A 6560-nucleotide genomic window follows, 5' to 3' on the forward strand; every position below is an offset into this window, starting at 1 on the left:
GGGGGGTCAGATTTTGGGAGGAGGGGCGCACGTGGCGGGGGCACTGTTAGGTGCGGGGATTCGAAGACGGGGTGAGGTCGCCCATCCGGGCGCTGACCGAACTGGTCCCTGCTTAGCTTCCCGAACGGGGCAGCTGTGCTGTGTAGCCCCCCCCCAAGCTCGCGCCCCCAAACGGGGGCCCGGAAGCCCCTCGGTCGCCATTTTTCCGTCGGAGCCGCACGGAGATGGGCGCCGCCATGCTCGGAAGCCCCCCGGCCGCCTTTTAACCGCCGGAGCCGCACGGAGATGGGCGCCGCCATGCCCGGAAGCCCCCCGGCGGCCATTTTTCCGCCGTAGCCGCACGGAGATGGGCGCCGCCATGCCCGTAAGCCCCTCGGTCGCCATTTAACCGCCGGAGCCGTACGGAGATGGGCGCCGCCATGCCCGGAAGTCCTCCGGCGGCCATTTTTCCGCCGGAGCCGCACGGAGATGGGCGCCGCCATGCCCCGCTCCCTTGCGGGGGAGTATATCCCGGCATGCCCCGCTCGTTTCCGGGGCAGTATATCCCGGCATGCCCCGCTCCTTTCCGGGCAGTATAACCGCGGAGCTGCCACGAGGAGCCTGCCCGTGCTTTCCGGGGCGATGGGGGGGCCCGTCGGGATGCCGGCGCTCCCTCCCGGTGAGGCTCCGGTTCCGCCGCCCGTCGCGGGGTCGGCCGGGGCCGGGCGGTCGGCGGGTCGCGGCGCGAGTGGTCGCGGCGGGCCGGGGGTCGGTGCGGGGCGCGCGGGCGGCGAGGCGCCGCGCCTTCCACCCCCCCCCAGCCGCGGCCGGCCTTCTGCCGGCGCCGGTCCGTGCCGGGACGTGTCTCCGCGGCGTCCGGCGGGGTGTCTGGGCCGGGAGGGGGGGCTCCGCGCCGCGCGGGCAGTGCGCGGAGGGGGTCGCGGCGGGGGCTTGGGGGTGCGGCCGGGCCAGAGCTCCCGTTCCCCGAGCAGCCGGCACGGGAGACACGGGGCACCGAAGGGGCCGGCGGGGCGGGGCGCGACTGGACTCTTCCGGTCAGTCTGAGCGTGTCCGGGCCGCGGGGCTGGCAGGTTTGGGGGGATTTGGGGCTTTGCGTGGGTCTGTGTCTCTCTCTAGTTGCGGCTTGTGGGTTTTCTGTCTCGCGGGGCTCTTTTGGCAGAGGAGGGCTTAGGGCTTCTCTTGTGGCTGCTGTGGCGTTCAGTGGTTATCGGGGGTTCTTGTGGTGTCTGGGGTTTCCGGGTTTGCTGGTTTCTTCGGCTCGGTGGTTATTTTGCTCTGGTCTTTTGTTGGTTTTCTGGTTTGGGTTTCTTTTGTGGTTTTAATTGGGTTTTTGGGGGTTCCGTGGCTCGCGGGGTTTCTATAATTTTTTATGGTAAATGAAAATGGAGCACAGGTTCTGCTCTGCCTTTTGTTTCCTTGTCAGCCTTTGTTGCCCTTGTGAAATGTCCAAGCCCATTGGAGACATTACTGTTTGGCTTGCTATTTGAGCTTTCTTCTTGGATACCTTGTACCCATTAAGTCCCCAAAAGTTTAAGAGTTGGGTGGTTACCCATCCAGAACCTGTTGTCCTTCTTGTGAGTCTTGGTCCTTCCCAGCCCTCCACTGACCCCTGCCCTTTCTTACTACTCCTCTGATTTTTTTTTTTTTTTCCCCTTGCCTGTACTTCTCTATTGTACTGTCCTGCTCCCTTTTCTTCTCTCCCTTTCTCTTTCTTCATCTCCCTCTCCCTTTTCTTTTTCTCTCTGTGCTTTTTTCCTGCTTTCTCTTCCTCCTTTTTTCGTCTTCCATCTCTGTCCTGCAGGCCACTGCAGTTACTTTCCTTTTCCATCTCTTTGTCGTGATCTGCACCTGTCTTGTTTTCTCCAAAAATTTCTCTAGCCTGTTGTCTGGTGTTCTTTTTTTTTTTTTCATTCTATATCTCACTGTCCCAGGCAGCAAGCTGGCCCTTGAATATGCTTTATTCTCCATAAATGCAGGTGCTGTTGGCAGCAGTTCATGAAACGAGGGGCATCTCCAGCAGATCCTGTAGAAGACAGAGTTGCTGCCTGAGGAGAGCACGCCTCAAAGTGTGCATCGTCGGATTTGCGCTCGCTAGAGAGTATGGGACGAAGCTGGCATTGGCGTCCTGTCCAGCCAGTGTCAGGTGACACCCACTTTGCTGCGCACTGGTTACAGGAGGATCTAGAGTAATACAGATGTACTTCTCAGCGAAGGCAGCGAAGCAACACTTTCCTTTCAAACGGTGAGGCTGGTAAGGAAAGCGCAGTTTGTCTCTGACTGTCTCTATTCCCTTTGTCTCAGGGAGGCTGAATGAAAATGATGACTTCTTGACTGTGTTATCACACTGGGTGAGTAGGTGTGACATGCTGGAGCTGGATACTGAAGTTGAGTACGTGGTGGAATCGATGGATCTGTGTTTTCTGCATGGAGAAGGTAACCTGTCATTCGTTTATTTTTCTTAAAATGAAGCAAAGGACTAGGGAAGGTGGGTTCTTCTTCACAGCGCAGATTTTGATGACATTGTTGGAGTAGAAATCCATCCAAGGGTGGTCCTAAAGTTGGCAACATCAGTAGCATAACAAGAGAGTCTCATGGTTCCGCTGTAAAGTGGAAGTACAGAAAGCTGTTCAGCTCGCAGAGTGCAGGCCTGTGTGACCTGGGAATCTACTGATGGACTCTGCCTTATGAGGTGAGATATTTTCGATCGAGCAGGGGGAGTCATCGTGACTTAACAATGTGGTAGCTACACTTGTGATGGGCTCCTGCAGTTTTATCAGCTCTCGGACCCCGGAAGGCCTTCATCCTCCCTCCGTCTCTAGGATGAAAAGGCAAAAAATGCCATATTGTGAGGATGATTGAGTACAATTTTCTGCTGCTCCATAAATAACTTTGATACTTAGTATATGTTAGGAGTGCTTGTGGGAGCTTCAGCCTCTTCTCGAAGCAGTCCCGTCTGTCTAAAGCGCGTGCTTTTAAAAACATCTGTGTGTTACATACATTAGGAACTAAAACTGCAGCTTGATTTTCCTCCTCTAGGGCTGATTTTTCATAATTGCTTCACCCCGGTAACAGAAACGGATAGGCCCTGTTTCGTCAGGGTCAGTCCTGACCTCGTTTAAATGCTGCTGCAAAGCTTCAGTGTTTCAGTTTGCAAGCTGTAAAAATACTTTGTTAAAGATAAGAGTGCTTCTTGGAACTTAAGTGGTAGAACCACCTTCTCAATGGTAGCTTTTGCTGGCTTGCTTTTGTGCAATGTACATCTTTGCCATTGTGATTTAGCGTGCCTGATTGGTTTAGCATACAGACATTGGCACCCGCTGAGTTGATAAACAGGTCTTTCTCACTGTGCCATTTTTCCACTTCCTTTAATTGTATCTTTTTCAGTCTGTAACCACAGTTAATGTCTTTTTTTTTTTTAAAAAGCACACTACAGCAGCTTGCTTTGTTCATGTGTTCAAAAGATGTTTGTGGTTGCTTTTCCCCCAGTTGTTGCTTGGTTTTTTTTCCTCTTTAAGTGCTTTCTGAAAGGTAGAACTGCATTTCCTTGTAGGGTGCACTTAGACTTTTTTCATGTTATCGGAGTTGTAAGAACATGTCAGTTTCAACACAGAAAAAAGGTCCAGCTTTTGCCACGAGGCTTTTGCCATTAGGGTTTAGCCTAATGTTGCCGAGGAAGCTTTCTTTCTGCTTCCCTCTAAGCCTTACTGTAAAAAAGAAAAAAAGCTGTCATGGGAAAGCCGGTTAAATCGGGCTCGGACCCCAGATTGTCACCGGTTTAATGCAATGAAAGTGTCCTGACTGGACTGAAGCACCCTAAAACACTTTGCGTGCTGCAGCATAAGAATGCAGATGGCTTATCACGCAGTAACTTGGGGATCAGCACCGTTTGCTGCCACTGGCAGAGGCTTTTTTCTTATTCCTTCTGACTGACACGGCGATAGGAGGTGCCTGTTTTGTGGCAGTAGTGCAGCAGCACCATCTCTCGACCCTGCTGCCTCAGACATTGCTTAGCCTCACTGCATTTTGTTTCCTGGTTTTGCTCGGCAGGACAAGTCCTGTTTGGCTGTCATTGCAGGGTTAGAGTGTAATATGAGGAAAGGAGGGTGTTGGCTTAGGAATTTCTGTTCCGCTTGCCACAGTTTTGCCACCAGTATTGCAGTTGGCGAGGTGGCTGTCGGGCGTGGGAATCGCGGGGGTGAGTCTCAGTGTGGGGACAGGTTTGTTGCTGACGCTTCAGCTGTTGGGGTTTTTGAGTTGCTGATGTGTGTTTTCTCATTCTACAGAACCACCTTCATGTTGCGTTCCAGGGAGTGTACTGTGGATGTACAGGAAAGATCTTTCCTGGTGAGACTGTCTATAACCACCGAAGATGTTCGCCAGCTCTGCGCTGAGAAGTTCGAGGTGGACAAGCCGGCAGAGTGCAGCCCGTTTCTTGTTGTCGACGACACCTGGCAGCAGCTGACGGAGCATACCTGCCCTCGGGAAATGAAGGCTGAGTTGCACAGCTGTCCCCAACCCCAGGTCTTCCACTTTGTCTACAAATGTGTTAACAGAGATCTGTGTGGTGCCATTTGTCACAATGATGACTCCACGTTTTAAAAGCAGCAGCTCGTCGTTGGATTTCTGTTCCTCTTGTTAACGGCTGAAAACATCTTTGTTGGCTGGCATTCCTTAGGAGCCGAGACTGGTCTTAAACCAGGATTGCCCAGTAAAAATCCCTTAGCCACATCAGGCATAGCTTAGAAAACCCCATGTAAATCGTGCCCAGGGCCGGTTATGCAGACTATTCCACCAGCGTGTTTGAGCGAACAGCCACAAGACTCTGCTGCAGCATATCATATCGTGGCCCTCGGCAGGTTGTCTGCTGTGGTGTGCAAATGTCTTATTTTTTTTGCACCTGGCCTCTAGCCACATGTCATTTTGATTTATATACGTGTATGCTAGACAAGCATTGCAGTAAACTGGCTGGTGTTAGCTTGGGTTCGACTTGTCCCATTCAGGGCATCAGTTAACTCAGAATTACCTGGATGATTGATTGCATTCTTTCCTGTTTTTTTTTTTGTTTTGTTTTTTTTTTAATTACAGAAAATTGTGGGGGTTTATTATAGACATCTTGCAGCAGTTGCAGGTAGACTGTCAGGGTCGTCTTCTAAAAATATTTTTTCAGCTGTAAAGAATTCAGTAATTATGCATGTGATTTTAACATTCAATATACAAGAATAAGTCTCTTTCGGGTTTTGGCGTATTGCATTTAAGGTCTCTATGGTTTCTCCTCTTTTCCTGTTACAGGTGAGTTCTTGGGAGCTTGTGGTACCTGTAAGAAGGTCGTAGTATTGGCGCTGGTGATTTCATTGCCTTTATCTGAACTGGATGTACTGTTACCTGGGTTAGTGTTTCTATCCATTGGTTTAGACAGCCTTGTGGGTAGGAAGAGGAAGTTGAAAGAAAAGGATGTAGAGAAGGGGCAGAGAAAGAACGCAGAGAACCGAGTTGAGTAAAATGTGTTAGTCTGTCTGCTGGTGCAGGCTCCTCTCAGAAAATGAGCCAAGGAGGTTGGTAAGGTGTTTGTAGTTTTACTGATTTTTTTTTTTTTTTTCCTGGTTTTTGTGGCTATAGGGGTTGGGTGGGTTGGTTTTTTTACAGGGTCTGGGATTTGTGGGGTTAGTGTGGGCTTGTGAGGTTTTTCTGTTGGTTTGTTTTTTTTAACTGGGGTTCTAAGGGGGGGTTTTGGTTCTCTGCCTTTTGAAGGCTTTGGGGTTCTGTGGGTTGCGGGTTTGGGGGAGGGCTAGGGGCTTCTGTGGTGTTTTGAGTTCCCGCAGCTTTTCTTGTGGGGTCTGGGGTTTGTGTGTGTCTTTAATGGGGGTTTGTGGCTTCTTTGGTTTTTGGGCTTTGTGGGGGTTTCTAGTTTGTGGGAATTCTTTGGGTATTTTGGTTTGGTTTTTCTTAGGCTGAGAGGCTTTAGGAGGAAAGCCTGTTCTGAGCGTGGTGTTCTCCTTGTAACAGAAGCAGGGTCTCACTGTGGCATGCCAGCTGTCGTGGCTAACAAGGGAGCTTTTTTGTTTTGTGTTGTTATCAATATTACAAGAGTTCCACTTTGTAAAATGCTTTTGTGATGAGTTCAGGCTACGTCTTGCATCCATTGAAAGCAGTATTTACTGGGGCCGAGTCTTCCTGTTTGGAGCTGAGGAAGGAAGTATGGATTGAATAACAATGTATTGGTTTTTGACCTGCAGATGGTGGAAGAAAGTGAGGAAAGACTAACAGAAGAGCAGATTGAGTCACTTCTCCAGGCAGTCTACCAGTCTTCTTCCAGGGGATCCAGAAGAACAGCCAAGAGACTTGGCAATGATGGCTGAAGACGAAGGTGACCAAACCTTGGAGGCATCTCAGCCCAAAGCTGGCAACGGTTTCGACAGAGGAGAATCGGCTGACAATTTTCTGGGTTATACTTGGCAGCAGTTTACTGTTGTATTGGACATTGTTGTAAAATGCCTTAGAATTTTTATTATTCAGAGGTGATGAGGGAACCAGTTGTTTCCAAGAAAGCGTGGCCAAGGCCA

The 6560-nt window shown here is 50.6% G+C and overlaps 1 long non-coding RNA gene across 1 annotated transcript; it reads left to right on the forward strand.

The window, feature by feature from the left end:
• Window positions 1–3954: 3954 nt before the first annotated feature.
• LOC311191540 lies at window positions 3955–6290 on the forward strand. Its single transcript, XR_014617288.1, has 3 exons — window positions 3955–4521; window positions 5290–5386; window positions 6234–6290. It is a non-coding gene; the product is annotated as an uncharacterized lncRNA (long non-coding RNA).
• Window positions 6291–6560: the final 270 nt, after the last annotated feature.

The sequence above is a fragment of the Gallinula chloropus genome (assembly GCF_964237585.1).
Source record: "Gallinula chloropus genome assembly, chromosome: 4".
Classification (NCBI taxonomy): Eukaryota; Metazoa; Chordata; class Aves; order Gruiformes; family Rallidae; genus Gallinula; species Gallinula chloropus.